The sequence below is a fragment of the Callospermophilus lateralis genome, chromosome 7, assembly GCF_048772815.1.
Source record: "Callospermophilus lateralis isolate mCalLat2 chromosome 7, mCalLat2.hap1, whole genome shotgun sequence".
NCBI lineage: Eukaryota > Metazoa > Chordata > Mammalia > Rodentia > Sciuridae > Callospermophilus > Callospermophilus lateralis.
In genome coordinates, this window is record NC_135311.1 from 58907240 (window position 1) to 58921299 (window position 14060).

The 14060-nt window shown below is 31.6% G+C and overlaps 1 protein-coding gene across 1 annotated transcript in view; it reads left to right on the top strand.

Moving 5' to 3' along the window:
- The window catches only part of Dpyd (dihydropyrimidine dehydrogenase), a 798303-nt gene that overhangs the window by 193914 nt on the left and 590329 nt on the right, over window positions 1-14060 (top strand). The gene's annotated exons all lie outside the window — the stretch shown is intronic.

Sequence of the window (14060 nt, forward strand, 5' to 3'; positions counted from 1 at the left end):
TATAAAAATAGAACTTACTCATGGAAGTGTAGCAAGGAGACCCTGTTATGAAAAGGCTGTCTCCCTTAATCAATTCTTTCCCCTGAAATGCTCTCTGATCTTATAGATTGGAAGCAGGCCTGTTATTTAAATAAATATTTACAAGGAAACAAAGCTAAGGATTTTTTTCCCTGATATTTTTGCCATAAACTTTGGTCCTGGGTTTCTCTTTTATGACTCCTTTGTAAATTACTGATTGTCTGGTGCTTCTTTATGTTCTCTGGGGTCTCCTATCTTGAGTCAACTAACAATTCCCATGTATCATTTAAATGATCAGCTTATATAGGTTTACAGTAAGATTTTATAATCTTAAGGGACTAGTTAGCTAAAAGACTGAATTAAACATGTGCCTACACTAGAGTTTTAGTTAATGACTTACTGTTTTGGTCAACTTAAACACAAAATTTTCTTTGCATTAGACCCTTTCCTATAATATGTCTGAAGCTTAAGTCTTACTTTGCTTTCAGTAATAAATCAGTGTTATTTCCTCCCTGCTTTCTGACAGGTTAATTCTATGGAAAGCTCATGGGAATAAGAAAATAGAAATAATTTGAGGTTGTGAGTTGTTGCAATAAATTCTTGGATATAATTTCTTTTCTTACCAAATTCAAAACTGCATTAGGCTTACGTGACCTGTGCAAGGTATAATCTTTATAACCTGAATAAATCCTTACTTGATGGACAAGGTTCACTTGAATTGCTCCCTATCTTCCTTTAAGGACCTATTGTCTCTTCATTAAACCAGAGCATACTTTCACAGGATGCAGTAAATGAAAGGCCACATGATATGTATGTGAGCTAATACATGTTTTATTTCAAAACAAAACAAGTTAAAGTGATATATTTATTAGTCAGTATTCTGGACATGAGAAAGAGAAAAGACAGAGAGAAGGAGAGAGAGAAGAGAAACACTTTTACTTTGAGAACTTTCACTTGGTTTCAATGAGCTTTTGTTACTCCTTCCTAAAGCAGTCTGTTTATTTGAAGGCCTGTATAAGAGCTTCAAAGATATCCTCTCCACTGTACAGAATTCATCAGAAACGGAGTAAGATTCACCATGTGGCCACACTTAGGACTTTCCATAAGTAGTACCTAATGAAGAGAGTTAAACATAGATTAGGATGGCACTAAATGCATGTTCATTGAATCAAGAACTTTAGAAAAGAATTTATCATCCTATTTCATTCCAATTATACTTTGTACTTTTGATATAACTTTACTTTCAATATCAGATAATAAATAAATGTATCCCTAGAGGAACTACATATTAAAGTTTTCCATTATCATTTTTTTTTAAATGCTAGCCAGTAAGGAGCAGCTGTTTTAGAAAGTCCTGTATTTCCTAGGTCAGTGTGAGTTTTACTTAAATTTACCTGACTGCCAAAGCTGTTATAAAGATAAGAAAAATATGAACAACCAGAAAATTCATTAAAAAAATATAAAGTGAAAAATATAATTATAATTCAGACTTCTGACATGAGTAGTTTAGGTTGACATATAACACATGCTAATAATTTTATGTTGTGATTGTTTGATAAAACAGTGATTGATTTTTGACCTTTAAAGAAATATGAATCTATATTTCAACCAAATTAAGCAAAGGTTAGGAAAGCAGACTAAAATATAAAATTTTTTAAAAATTGTTTTTCCTGTAACTTATAAGTTATTTTTTAAAATATCAACTCTGTAGTCTGCCATTATTGGTTAGATCCATACCTCCATTTGAACATGAACATGTGATAGGGAGGTATTGTAGTGGAAAAGATTAAATTGCATAAACGATATCCTACAGTAGAATCAGGAGGCCAGCTGCTTTCCTCCCGTCCTCCTGTCCTGTATTTTCATTGCTTTTTGCTATTCCAACATCTGCAGAATGATGACTGTGATGGTGCTTTACATGCTTTTGTTTGCTTTTGCAATGAAGGACAGAGTCTGATTCTGTAAGAGGCAGATTCTGATTCTGTAAGTTTGTCCTAGTAGCAATATTGTAATCCTGTAACAGTATGGCTTCAGTAAAATAACATAGAAATAATAGTTTGGCTTGTGGTTTTAATCTGATGATGGTTTTTTAATTTGTCTGCACAGATACAACCATTAAAAGTTTTATTTTGTAAAGCATTTTAGTATTCAATAGAATTTTAAAGAAATTATATCTTCATTATATTTAATAGACCAACTAGATTCTCATTGCCTCTCAAATTTAATTAATGAATTGTAGGAAAGGGAGAAAGAAATTAGGATGAACTTTTTATCTATTGTCTAAAGTTTGGAAAAATGATTTTAACTAGAAAACTAGATGCACATCAAACCAGTTCACTTCTACTGATATTAGAGATTTATAGAGGCATTCAGAAAAATGAAAATTAAAATTCCAAACTTCTGATGTTTAACTAATGTTAAAATGAATTATGTCCAGAAAATTGGTACTTAAAATTACTACCTCAGTTTTAGCATTTTAGGAATCTATAAAATTTGGAAATTGGTATCTGAATATAGTATGTTTTGAATAAAATTTCTATGAGATTTTTTCTAATACCAAATATACTGTCTAGTATGATATATACTTGTTGGCATTGTATATTTATGTAGTTATAATAATTTTAGTTAATAATGGAAGGGATAAATGAAATTACAGATTCAATCAGGTGACTCATTGACAAAAGTTATTTTTAAAATTTTTCTTTAATTTAACTCTTAGCAGGTTTTTAAAATATCACCTCTGTTAGCTTTGCATTTCTGTGACCATAATATCCAAGAAGAACAACTTAGAGGAGGGAAAGGTTATTTTGGCTCATGGTTTCAGATATTTCCTCCATAGTAACTTTCTTGATTAACAAAAAATCAAGGAGTTGTGAGGTATGTGATAGGTCCTACTGTGAACTCTGAATTGGAAAATCTGGGTCTATGTTTATGCCTGTTACCACTGACTAGTAGCATTTTCTAAGACTGTGAAGTAATTGAGAAAAAAATCCTAAGCACTAGGTTCATATTCTAGATCTTCCTCTTAAAATATGGAAGTTTTGGAAGTTAATTAATTATATGGAGCCTGCTTCTACTCTCATATAAATGGGGGATGACAACATTCACTTGAAGGATGATTTTGAGGATTTGTCAAGCACTAAATAAAGCACTTAACATTGTGACCAAGAGTTTGTTTAGTGTCAACTATAATTTTTAAATAGTTTGATTCTTTGTTTTCTTATGTCCCAAACAAAAAAAATATTATCAAGTTTACAAACTTTTGAGTGTGCTTATGTACAGTTTGAAGTGAGATATCACAAAATTGTGTGGAAAAGCTATGCAGCTATGCACAAATGCTAACTGGACATGAATCACATCTGTGATTAGGGTGCAATATTTCCCTTTATATTTTCCCCTTGTCTGATATTTTTATCTATACTAATAAGATCTAATAACCTTCAAACCAAGTGAAAAAAATTAATAAAAATTGAGTTATTATCCCAATATTACCAATTTAAATGCATATGTTTTCTTAAATTTACCATGAAATTTAAGTTGTTAAGTTTTTCTATTTCATGAGCAATTACAATATTTCTTGGCTCCTGTAGTTTTTTGTTTGGTCGATGGTTTAGTCAGATTTTTCACTGCTGTGATGAAAGGACCCAACCAGAACAATTGTAGAGAGGAAAGGTTTGTTTAGGGGCTCACAGTTTCAGAGGTCTCAATACATAGATAGAAGGCTCTATTCCTTGAGGCTCAAGGTAAGGCAGGACATCATGGTTGAAGAGTGTGGCAGAGGGAAGCAGCTTATATGATGATAAGGAAGTAGAGAGAGATTCTGCTTACCAGATACAAATATATACCCATAGTCATGCCCCCAATGAACCACTTCCTCCAGCATCATCCCACCTGCCTCCAGTTACCCCTCAATTAATCCCATCAGGGATTAATTCACTGGTTAGGTTAAGGCTGCAACCCAATCATTTCTCTTCCAAACCTTCTTGCATTGTCTTACATGTCAGCTTTTGGAGGGCTCAAATCTAAACCATAACAGTTGGTTTATTTTGTTTTATAAAATATTTTTTTTATTCTTAAACATTGATGCTAACTAGACATAAGTTACATCAGTATCAGCCAACTTTTTATCTGTGTGACCAAAATATCTGACAAGAACAACTTGGAGGACTAAATAGTCATTAACGATAATCAAAAGACTCAACTGATAAGAAATAATTTTATCTTAATGAAACATAATTAATATTATAATCAGTCTTTAAATTAACAGGACAATATCCATTGAAATAAGATGAAACTATACAACATTGAGTTTATTATGAAAAAGTTAATTAGAAATATTGGTTGCAAGGAAAATCACAATGGAAAAATTATATTTTGCTAAGTGTGGTTGCATACCTCTACTCTCAGCTATTTGAGGCAAGAGGATCACAAGATCAGAACAACCTCAGCAATTTAACAAGGTCATGTCTCAAAACAAAACAAAACAAAACAAAACAAACAAACAAACAAAAACCGAAAAAAAGGACTAGAGGTGTAGCTCAGTGGTATATAGTACCCCTGGGTTCTCTTACTAGTACTAGGTAGAAAAAAAAGAGAGGGGCAGATGAGTAGAACAAAACTTAAAATTTGGACTTAAAAAAAGAAAAAAGAAAAGATCTGATAAGTTTAACCCAAACACATTATAACCCAAACACATTAAGGATACGAAGAGTTGAGCCCTACAATACAGATGTTAAGATACTTGGAAGACTCAGATATACATTAAAAAAAAAAAGTTCTAAAGCAGAAAGAGGTTGGCAAAGAAGCAACCTTAGAGAAGTTCAGGTAGGTGAGTTTTGGAAAGGAAGAAAAGACTTAAGTGCTTTATCTGAACACATACTTATTGTAATGTTATGAAATAATTAAGATGAAAGGGGAGTCAAAGTTTCCAGAAAAAGAAAAGGCATTATTTTAAAAATAAAGGACTATTAGTGAGCCCAGATTTCCCATCAGCATTAACAGATGTCAGTGACTAAAAGAACAATATATTTAAATGTCTAAGATAAGGAATTTTATTTCTTCTTTAACAGTAAAGACATTAGTAATGGTATTTTTAGTCATTTTACATCTAAGGTAATTTAACATTCACCTTCTGTAAAGTCCTACTAAGGGTTATTCTTTAGGATGAAGGAAACAAATCTGGAAGAGAAAGCAGAAATATAAGCAAAGAAACCATCAAAATGTGGTGGTGAATATAATTAAATATTGGCTACAAACTAGTAACAACTTACTTTGAGGTTTTAAATTAAGATGGAAATAAAATTTGAATATTGACAAGAAATTTTTTTGGGAAAAGGAAAATAAGTAATGATAAAAGAAAAAATCTCTTTAAAGATGTAACATTCATAAGTTTATATACAAATTACATCATAGCCTTATTCCAAAGTAATAAGGTTTATTTGAATAAAGTTTATTAGATTTAAGAAATATATAAAATTTCCTGGACCTGATTTATACAGGGTGAATGCATCCTTTTATGTATTCATTTATCAAAACTGAACATGAACTGGGTCAGAAACAGTTGCTGATAAATGTGTATTATATTCAAATCAGTAGAAACAGACTCCTCTTTTCTGTTAACCCGTTTAAGTTAGAAATCAAATATAGGAATATTATTAAAATAAAAACAGCAGCAACAAAATTATGTTTAGAAATTTTAAAATGTTTGTAAATGACTTATGTGTCAAAGAGTATATCACAATAGAAATTATGCAGTATTTAGATAAGCCGTTTTTATTTGTGGTACTGGGAATTGAACCTGGGGTTTGTGTGTATGATTCGCAAGTTCTCATACATGAAGCTATATCCCCAACCCTAAATACAAAGTATTTAAATGTGACTGACAACTTCCAATGACCAACTGTGGGATGTAGCCAGCCCTGCCTCCCCTCCCCTCTACTCTTTTTTCTTTCCCTCCTCTACCTTACCCTTTCTTCCTCTCCCTTTTCTCCCCTCCCCTCAACTCCCTTTCTTTCTTTTTCACACATTGAATTTAAACCTAGGGCATTGCAGGTGCTAGACAGCTACTTTACCACTGAGCTGCATCCCCAGCCTCATAGCCACTCATTTTTTCACATGAAAATTTATGGTGTTCATCAGAAAAGAAGAAAGATTATATATAAATGATTTGTGTTCATCTGAGGTAACTAGAAAGACAGCCAACAGAGAAAGAGAAGAGGGATAAAATGTAATTTTTAAAATAAAAGTGAAAAATAGAGCTAAAAGCTAAAGTAATATATTAATATTTTGATAACTGAATATTTGCCACAACATGAATTTTTCCTCATTTCTAATATATAGGAATAACAGTTCCCACTTTTGTTGTCCATTTTGTAATTGTTGTAAAGAATTGCTTGTCAGGAAGTCTAAGTATATTTCTTTTGAAAGGGTGCATGCATTGAATAGTATCTACTCAATATTTGCTTTGACTTCTTTTCCAAAAGAAAGCAGGTTACAAGGAAAATTACAAAGAAGCCTCTACTAGAAGCATATAATTTAAAGTAGCTTACTTTTGGATGCACAAATAGCAATCTTTCTTCATTCAAGCATTCAAAAGATAACCAGACCATCATCCTACCAATTAAATAATCCAAAAAACCAAAACCAGCAAAAAGAAATGGTATTTTTATGAAGATTTCTTTTAGACCTACACAGATGAAATAACTTTTTTAAAGAATTACCAGAAATTATTTTATTCTATAATGAAATCAAGTTTAATATATGCCAAAAGATAAGCCTCTTAGGAGGTATTCGGAATGTAGTTCCTTTTACAATTTATCTTTTAGCTAGTAGAGATGTTCTGAAATTTCTCAGAATATTGTATGATCAGGATTTCACTATAGTTTATTCTGCTCTTGTTTGGTTACCAGAAGCAAACTGAATAAGTGAGGAAGAATTATAGCTATCAAACATTCAGGTGTATTTTCTTTATGTACCATTTTAGGAAGTAAGAAAAATAAGAATTATACTTTAGAACTGGTAAATACCTTTGCATTTAAAATGTTACATCCTCTTTTGCTTTCTAGCTATTAGAAAATTATATTTTGTCTCCAGAATGTGAAGAGAGTTGGGAGAAAATCCCATGGCTCCCCTCTGCAGCTCAATCTTTTCATTTTTAAAATCAAGATAATCTCTCCCCTGTCTTGAAATAATATGAAAATTGTAGAGAAAATGCTAATAAAGTCAATTTGAGTGATGAAGTAAATGTACCTTCTAGATGAGTGAAAGGTCAGGAATCACTGGATGATCATGTCAGGAAATTTAGTTGAAATTGCTCTCACAAAGCATAATCACACATGAAAGCTGCCCTTCTTTATCACTAAGGTATTGCTGTTTTCTTTCGTGACTTTTCCTGATTTGCCAAAGCATATCACTGGGGTTCAGTAATTTTGAAATTTCTCAAAATCCTGTTGAGTGCCTACTTTGTGGTAAAACCCTATTGTGCCCTGGGATTGCAGTATGAAAAGAAAAACTGACTAGTCTGTAACTTATTGGAAATATCAGATTGTATGTGATGCCATTAAGTGGAAAAAAAAAAGTGAAGTCCCTAGTAGAGCATCTAATAGATAATCAGTGTCTGTTGAGGGCACCTGGGCACAATTTCATAGCAATAAACCTTGTAAGAAACCTCCAACTAGATATTTCGGCTAGTCGTAGGGCTTCCTTATGATTTTTCTACAACACTGTACTTTTTTATTGTAGGGTTCTATAAATGTTTATTAAACCCTACTGATGAAAAAAACAAAATAATCTTAAAATAGTCCAAGAATTACAACATTTGTATGGAAAGGAAGAATTAAAATGAATGTAAATACTACACAGTAAGACAAGATGTGTATATGTAAGGAAGGAAAAAAATTGTGGTTTTGTTCCCACATGAAGTAATTATCCATGTAGAGAATCCAAAAGTGTCAACAATAACAACTTGATATTGGCCATGACGGGAGAATAATTGATTATCATGAGATTACAGGATATAAGGTTAATATGCAAAAATCAGTCACTTTCTTAGTACCATCAGTAAAAATTTAGAATTTGAAATAAATAATAAAAAAGAATTTCCATTCCACTAGCACCCTCAAAAAAATAAATGCTTAAGTAAAGTCTAACTAAGTAAATAAAAGATTTATATGAGGAATACTTCAGAACTCTGATAAAAGAAATGAAGGATTTAATATTTTTTGCATGTCAGTTCTTCCTAGTTTGGGCTATGGTTCAATACAGCCCTAATCAGTAAGTTATTTTGTTGGTATGTACAAATGGATTCTAAAGCTTATTGTGAGAGGGAAAAGACCCATATTAGCCAACAGAAGGTTGACGGAGAAGCACAAAGTTTGAATTTTGACTCTGACTGCAAACTTACTGTGTAGCTCTAGTAATAGTGTAGTAATGTTGAAAGAATAGACAAATAGATCATTGGAATAGAATGGGACAACCAGAAATAAGCTCACATAAATGTAGTTAACTTGTCTTTGAAGATCAAAGACAATATATTGGAAAAACAAGTGGTGCTGGTCCCACTGGACACAGATCTTACATACTTCTGCAAAGCTTACAAATGAATTGTGGGCCTAAATGTAAAAGGCAAAAGTATAAAACTCTTGGAAGAGAATGTAAGAAAAAATTCAGATGTCTAGAATTTGGCATTACATTTTAGATACAATGTGAAGGGTGCAATCTGTGAAAGAAATTATTGGTAAGCTGGACTTTATCAAAATAAAAAACTTATGCTCTTCAAGACAATGTGAACAGAGTGAAAAGTCAAACTATATAATGGGGCCTGCAAAGGACATATCTGATTAAGAAATACACAGTGGGTCCTTAACACCCAACAGTAAGGAAACAATCTGAGTTAAAAATGGGCCAAGAAGATGCACAGTTGGCAAAGAAGGATTGAAACGATGTTGCCCTTCATATGTCATAAAAAATAACAACAACAGTGAGATACCACTATATTATTAGAATGGTGTCCTAGTCTGTTCAGATTGCTATAACACAATGCCATAAACTGGATAGCTAATAAACAACAGAAAAAATATTTATCGTAGTTTTGGAGGCTGGGAAATCCAAGATCAAGGTGCCTGCACAGTTGGTGTCTAGTGAGGACTGCTTTTTAAATCCATCAATGGAGCCTTCCTCCTGTGTCATAGGTGTGGAAAGGTCAAGGTAACTTTCTTGAGCCTCTTTCATGAGGAAATTAATCTAATTCAGGAGGGCTTCTCATGACCTAATCACCTCTACGGTGCCTCACAATCTAGTCTGCTCCCAAAGACCTCTCTTCCTGACATTGGAGATTAGGTTCAATATATGAATTTTGAGGAGACACATTCAGAGTATACCAAATGGCAAAAAATGCAGAACACTGACGATACCAACTACTGGTTAGATATGGAACAACAGTAACTCTTATTCATCACCATTGAGAATGCAAAAAGTTCAGACACTTTGGAAAACAGTTTGGTAGTTTCTTACAAAATTATATAATAATTAATATTAAATTAATTTATTTTTGTACTGTAGATTGAACCCAGAGGCACTTTACCACCTAGATGGCATCCCCAGCTCTTTCTTTTTTTATTTGTTTTTTTTTTTTAATTTTGAGACAGGTTCTCACTAAATTGCTGAGTCTTCTTAAGTTTCTGAGGGTAGCCTCAAATGTGTACTCCTCTTGTTTCAGCCTCCTGAGTTATTTAATTTAATTTTAATTAACTTTAATTTTGAATTAGATGTGGCTAGTAAGCCTCCATGTTGGACAGTTTGAGTTTACATATATTCTATCTCATGTATTCTTAACACAAGGTGTAGCTAGAACTTCTGTTTGCTGTTATGACCAGGCACTTTTCTAGGGTATGTTACATGTGTCAGGTCATTTAATCCTCATAGTAGCTTTATGAGATAGAAATTATTAACTCTATAATTTATGAGTAGATTGAAGGCAAGAAAAATTGAAGTTCAATACCATGTTGCTTGAGAATGGTGGAGTCAACATTCAACTCCCAGCAGTCTAATTTCAATGCCAAAACTGTTAAAACACCCCCTTTTTTTTAACTAAGGGAAAAATCTAGTGCAATAAAAAGTTACAAAAAGCAGAACAAAACTAAAGCAGAACAGACAAAAAATAACTCATAGATTAGTATATGAGCAAGGTCATATATTGAATATGTATTGAGCAGCTTGTAAGTTGCATGACTTGGGTTGCATAAAGGAGGGGCTAACCAGTATATAAATCCACTGCATGTCTGTGGTACTCTCTGTGTTGAAAAGTGTGTTTCCTCTCATTCCTTCAACCCCCTGAGAGCTTCCTACTCTGTACTGAGTTCTAGCAAAAACTTCAATAAACATTTTAATTCAATATTTGCACTTCATAGATTTTAAAGAAATGCTTAAATTTCATTCAAAAATATTAAAAAATTCTTAGGTGAAAATGTATACATAGAATGTATTATTAGATAATTGTTAATTTATTTGCATACCATTAGCTAGAATTCATGTCATAGGTACTTGGTGTCTTAAAACTAAACTATTTCTTGGCCTTGGAGTGAATGCAAAATGAGTGAAGACATTTCATAAATCCTATTCTCCTTGTTTATCATGCCTTAAATTCACATTACGATAAGCTTTTTAGACTAGAATATTACATAAGTAGCCATGTAAAAGTATTCCATTGTAAAAAGTGTTAGCAATGAAAGATTCTTTTTTAAAGTCTTATATCTTCTTTTAAAGTTTGTTCAAACATCAGGTTCATTTCTAAATATTAAATTTTACCATGAGAAAGTTAGAGTTTTAATTATTAATTCACAAAGCTAAGAATAGTCAACAGAATGAGAAACAATAAGCATTTAATTAAATTAGTTGTATCTCTTCCTCATCATTATTAAATGTGTGTGTAAATATCTGTTGAGAAAAGTATGTATAATGTTACCTTAGGAAAATTAGTAAATAGATTGCAACTAAAATTTTATTAATGTTTCATTAAAATAACTTATGAATTTAGTATTAGAGTTTAACACCCTGTTCAGTTTGCCTATGAAGAAATAAAAGATAAAAATTTCAAATAATATGAAAGAAAATCTGTGCTATTTGGATAGTACAGGGCAGGACAGCAATATATATTTATATATAAATTATAGCTGGAAATAAGAAATTTTTATATTACTAATGTAAACTTTTTATTAGTTAAAACATACATGCTTGTGTATTAAAACTGCAGAAATGAAAAGATGAGCTCAACGATGGTGTGGGCCCTTGAAGTTCTTATGATCTGAGAGAGAAAACAGATGTATATGATAATATCAATAAAATATTAATGATAAATATCAATAAAATGTGATAAGTTAAAAATGACAAAATTTCATCAGAATAATTATTGCCTCAGGATGAGAAATTGGGCCTTTTAGTACTTGTTGTCAAAACTCTCTTTAGTTTCTAAAGATTATTTTAATGTTCTTTGCCTATTTTAAATAGCGTACTTTATTCAAGTAGTTAGTGGTGTATGTCAGATGAGGTCAAGAGGACATAAAGGGCTGTCTCACATTCTTCACACTCAAGAAGCTGTATTTCAATCTCAATATACTTTCCTGGGTTTCTACAAGAAGAGAAATTTACTGTTAGAAGCTATTGAATGCCACTAACCTTAGAGGTAATCTACAAATATTAAAAATTATACATGATATGAATTTATTCATAGGTGACTTTTACTGATAGTCAAGTTTTGAGGAGAAGAGAATAGTGAGGATATGTTGAATTAATTTTCTTTTCTTTACTTTCTTTCATTGTGCAGTACTGAGGATTGAACCCAGTGTCTCACTCATGCTAGCCAGGCACATTACCACTGAGCTATGTCCTCAATCCTGATTAATTTATTCTACATTTAATTCTATCAATTTCTCTTTGTATAATTAAAATTGTAATTGAGTGCCTATAGATTTAGAATTGTAAAGACTTATTGGTAGGTTGACATTTTTATTACAATGAAATGTTTGTCTTTCAGATTAGTAATGCATCTTGCCTTAAAAAAAAAGTCTAATATATCTAATGTTAGCATACATATACCAGCTTTCTTTTGGTTAGTGTTTGCATGGTATAACTTTCCCCCTCTTTTAACAGTACACATTTTCTTATATTTGAGATATATAGCTTTTAAAGCTTTTATCATTTAATTGGAATTTTAGTTTATTTACATTTAGTGTAATTTCTCAGGCTTATATTTATGTTCTCCATCTTAGTATTTGGTTTTTGTTTTCCTTCCTCTCTACATCTGTCTATGTTTTTTTTCATTCATTTCCTTTTTCCTATGAGTAAATAAAGTATGTTATTTTAAGTTATTCTCTCCCTCCATTAACTAGTTATATATTCTTTTGCTGTTGTTTTCATAGATACTGTAGAGAAACAAGATGTATCCTTAACTCTTTATAGGCTATATATTAGTCATTTTATCACTTCATTGACTATTCTATGGTCTGGTACATGTTCACTATTTAACCTCTCATGCTTTGTGTTATGCATTTTATTTTTTCTTAAACTCCACATGATAGACATTATTATTGCCTATAGTCACTATTAATGTACATTTACTCCAATATTTAAATTTTTTGATGATCTTTATTCCTTTCTGCACTTCTTTTACCATCAAGGGTAATTTTTGTTTTGTGAAGTATGCTTAACTTCTTTTATTTTTCGTGAGTTTTTTTTTTTTAATTGCCAACAACAAAGCCCCTTAGGAAATGTCTTCATTCTTCCTTCATATTTGAAAGACAATCCCCTGAACAGAAGTCTAGGTATAAGTTATTTTCAGTTTGTTCAATGTATCAATTCATATTTTTCTGGTTTCTGTCTGTCGTTTTGAGAGGAAAACTATTACTCTTATTGTTGTTTATTGACATTATTTTGTCCTTATACTTTGGTTGTCTCAATTCCTTATTTTTCTTACCTTGATTTTCAATAATTTTACTTCAATGTTAATAAGCATGATTTTTAAAAAATATTTTTCATGTTTAATGTTTTAGAACTTCCTGAACTTATCCTTTCAGTTTTGGGAAATTCTATCCTGGTTTCTCTTCAAATATTGCTTCTCCTCATTCTCTCTTTCATCTTCTTGTAGGAATTCAAATCTCCATTTATCATCTCTTTTTATGGTTTATCTTTGCTCTCTTATGTTCTTTTCTGTGTTTTCTTTTATCTTTTCTTTCTCTACTTTGGCTTAGATTATTTTTATTGCCTTACTTTCCAGTTTCTCATCTTTCTTGCTCTTTGTCAAATTTGCTATTAACACATAAAATTTTAATACAATTTTTACACATTTTTTCTTCGATTTTTAAATATTTTTTTCAAATTCCCATTTAGTGGAAGCTTATATTCTTGTTTTATATTCTGAACATATTGATCATAATTATTCTTAGGCCTATATTTGATAACATACTTATTAGTTCAGGCATTCATCTATTTCTGTTTTCTTAGCTTTCTTCTTCCTTGCTGTGCCTGGACATTTTGATCTAAATCCAGACACTGTAAGTTGCAATTTTTTAGATGCTAGGTTGACTTACATATTCTCCACAGTGGGTCCACACTGTCATTTAGTGGATAGATAAGATAGATACAGTGAGGACTAATCAGCATTCAAATCTGGGGGTGAGCTGACTCAAGACTGAGTTGATTATCTTGTTCTGTTTTGCCCCACTTATAGTGTGAGACATAGGAAGTTCCAGCTGTGTACAAGGTATTTGCTAGTTTTTTTTTTTTTTCCTTTAGTTATGCTGCAGTTCAGTTTTTTTTTTTTTTTGTTTTTTTTTTTGTTTTTTTTTTCTGGATCATCAGAGTGCAAAAAGTCCCCCCAGCTTTACAGAATCCCTCTGTTGAGATCCTTTACTTTTTGTCTGACGTAGCTTAAGGTCATGTTTCTGCACTTTTAGCTGCTCTGGTTATTGGCATCCTATATTACCAAACATTGTCTCTTTCCAGTTTTAGAACATTGCCAAAATCTCTCTTGCTGGTTTGAGTAGTGAACC